Below are 4,232 nucleotides of genomic sequence, written 5' to 3' on the forward strand. Positions count from 1 at the left end.
TAACCATGGTCACCACCTAAGCCCGTGCAATCATAGGGCACTCTGAGCTGCAGGCCTGATGGGGTTGGACCCTTGGCAATCTCTGAAATCATTTTCCACCCACTCCTCTCCATTAGTTAGCAGAGAAAGATCCTCCTCCTTAATCACATTTTCCTCATCATCTGCCATCAACCCCTCATCCTTCATGTAAGACCGCAACAAGTTCTCTTTTAGACACTCCACCATGTGAGTCAATCGTTGCAGAAAAAGAACACTACACACCATCTCACCCCACTAAGCTTCCAACAGCTCTGGCTCCAGGGACATTACAGGTGGGAATTTCTACAAAGCCCCACCACAATTGTTTGCTAGATAATAGTGTCGTGGTAGAGGGATCTTCAAACCTTGGTCTACATTATCAAGATCTGCCCTATTTCACCCAATAAGGCATGCTTAAATAGACTTTGACATAGCTACTTAATCTTTTCCTTCAACACTCCTAAATGCAAACCCATTGCCAAAAACATAGCGCAAATATCAGAGCTAACCTTATGGCAATGATAAGCCATAAAAAATTCTTGACCCAAAATGACTTTCACCGCATGCAATACCAATGAGTGACCGGATTTTAGCACAACAATTAACCTTTTATCAATCACCTCACTGAGGAATGACATCTGACACTTAGTGGACTCAAGAAGCACATGCGTATCCATCCCTAAACCAGCACTACACTTTGAAATAAGACAAAGTTATGAGACACAATTCGCCATTATGGTTATAAATAGACAACCTCCAATTGTCTCCATCATAACATAAACATCCCTAAGAAAGCATGTATCCTTCACCTTGCACGATGCCCAATTGTCAGTTATGGACCTTGTCCTTCGCATTGATGATTCACCATGGTAATCAGCTTCTCATGCCACCATAAATGCACATTACACTAGCTCCCCACATGCTAGTTAACTTCATAAAAAGTAATCATTAAATATCTAGATGTGAATTAGGTTGTGAGAGATTTATAATATATAATTTTATAATCATGAAAAGTTATTTTATTAAGATCAATTCTAATTAATATTACATAAATATGATCAAAATAATATATAATCTTAAACTAATAATTAATAATTAAGTTTAAGATTACTTTTATTATTATAATTATAATTATATAGATTTTATAATTAAATTAGGATTGTATTCTTAAGAAAAATGTATATTTTCACTATAATGTTTATATATTTTATAATAATAATAAATATTTTATTAAAGTGGGAGTTATAGATTTTATAATTAAATTAGGTTGTATTCTTAAAAAAATATATACATTTTCACTATAATGTTTATATATATTATAATAATAATTATTATTTTATTAAAGTGAGAGTTATAGTTAATATTAAAAAATAATATAATTTTAAAATAATAATAATTAAAAATTATGACAAATATTTTTAGCTGATAGGCTACCACTGGAATTGTCTCACGCTCTGGGGAAAATGTGATACGATAGTCTAAAAAAATTGTGTGTTGGCTTTAATTGATTTCTCATAATCCGTTCCCTAACCGCTTTGTATCCGAGCCAATCAAATATTTGCTCATCGGAACACGAATTTGACGGTCTATATGACCGTTTTTCACTTTTAGATCATATATGACAACTAATAAAATTAGTGGACCATATACATCGACATGCTAATTTTTCCAAAAACTGTATTTACCACACTTAAAATTATTAATAAATCCTAAAAAATCATAATAGGTAATATATAATTTATAATATTGATATATATTATTTTACAAGGTTTATTTTAAATATATAAATTTATTTAGAATAATTTAAAATGGTAGGATTAATATATAATTGTTTCTAATATTATATTATTTTTATATGAATTTTTAGTATGTTTTTTTTATATAAATTAAATTTTTTTGTCAATTTATATTTTTAATATTTTTTATAAGATTGTCTTCAATATCAATTTAGAAACTTCTCATAATTGAAATGATAAGATTTCTAATTTTTTAAAATATTGTAATAAAAAATTAGAATAATTTCTATTTTTATTATAAACAAGATTTTTGGGTGTGAATTTAGAAACTTGCAAAAAAATTTAATATTTTTGAGTGCATTACTAATTTATCATTGTTTTTCAATTTTTTACATTCTTTTTATTTGGACTTATTATTTTACTAAGTATTTATTTTATCATAGCTTCACTATTTATTTTGTAAGTATTTTTTTGATGCAGGGTTTAGTTCTCTTTAATCATCATATTTCCTTGAATTATTTTACTTCAACCCTTGTCTCTTCTTTATGCATAGCTTCTCCTTTTTTTTTTAATTCAATCTTATTTCAAAATCATATTGTATACATAATTAATATATTTATTTTTGTATAAATAGCATTTTTTCTTCTTTATGCATAGCTTCTCCTTTTTTTTTAATTCAATATCTTATTTCAAAATCATATTGTATACATAATTAATATATTTATTTTTGTATAAATAGCATTAATGAAGACGTTAGGCAGGTATCAAAGGAAGGAAAAAGTACAAGTAAAAAGAAAATTTTGAATTGAATGGTTACAAAAATTGATAAAAATGTTTAAATATATATAAAAAATATTAAACTATTCACAAATTAAAAAAAAATGACACTTAATATTTTTGTTAATCAAGGGAAGGAAAAAGTACAACTAATAAGAAAACTACCAATTGAATGGTTACAAAAATTGATAAAAATGTTTAAATATATTAAAAAAATATTAAACTATTCACAAATTAAAAAAAAAATGACACTTAATATTTTTCTTAAAACGTAAAATGAAAGGCATTAGAATGACTCATAAAAAAATCATATGACAGGCAGGGATGACCATCAAATTCCACGCTTTCTCTTTTTAATTTCATTATTATAAAGTTTGGATACAAATTTTTTTATTGACTATGATAATATCATTATAATATTTTTAGAAATATAAAAATAATTATGTGTTTTTATAGTTAACTTTACAATATATTTTTTTTAAAACTTTGCACATTTTTATGATATAAATATGTAAATAAGTATTTATTGTAAATTTATAAGTACATAAAATAGACAAATAAAATAAAATAATTTTAAAATGATTCTATTTTAACTAAGATTTATTTCATATGTAAAAAAAAATCTAAAAGAAATTGAATAATTCAAGATTATATTTCTTATTCTTTATATATATGCATATAAGATAGTCATATACTTGTAATCTTAATGTCTATATATTTTATTTCTAATTTATCAATTAATATTAATAATTATAATTAACTAGTAATGGATAGATTTTATAAGAGTGTTTTTTTAAATGATATATATTGACAATTATTTAATGTTAAATTAATAATTAAATAAAGTATTTAATTACTTTTAGAATGTTTAAATATTTAAATCATATCTTTTACATTAGTGAAAAGAAAAATAATAGTATTCAAATGTTTGAGACCTTCTATCATGAAATCATTACATCTTTAAGTAAATAAAATGGCATTTATGAACAAACTAGAGTGCTTATGAGTAATTATTTGCTATTTATGATCAGACTAGAGTGCTTATGAGTAATTATTTGCTATTTATGATCAGACTAGAGTGCTTATGAGTAATTATTTGCTATTTATGAATAGATTGGAATGCTTATGGAAACAACTAGGTGAGTTTTCTTAGACCCAAATTTGACTCAATTCTTATCTACTATTTTTGGTCTTAAAGTAGCCATACATTTTTTCTAAAGTCCATCTCGCAAGAAATATTCAGTTTACAATTTGACAATATTTTCACATCTAAACTTTTTACTATTGCAAAACAAAAGCATTGTCGCACAACACTTTATCGTGGTGCAAGCAGCTATTTTTCTCCTTTTTTCTAGTTTTGGATTGACTTAAGTTGTTGTGAATGGTGAGCTTTAGATATGAATTAAAAAACTAGTAAATAAAATATAAATAATAATAAATAATGCATTATAAAATAAATGTCCATCTTAGATCATAAATTGTTGGTTTTATCATTAATATATGCTCATTTAAAAAAATCTTAGATTTCAATAAATTTATATTAAAATGTGGTGACTGCATTTCGTAATGATGTAATGGATTGACAATTTGAAAGAAATTTATTTTTATATTCTATTTAAGAATATGAAATTTTTAAGTATATCAGCTTTACTATTGCATCTTCATTTGATGCAAGCGCTAATTAATATAGATACAAGTACT

Source organism: Cryptomeria japonica, chromosome 3, assembly GCF_030272615.1.
Source record: "Cryptomeria japonica chromosome 3, Sugi_1.0, whole genome shotgun sequence".
Classification (NCBI taxonomy): domain Eukaryota; kingdom Viridiplantae; phylum Streptophyta; class Pinopsida; order Cupressales; family Cupressaceae; genus Cryptomeria; species Cryptomeria japonica.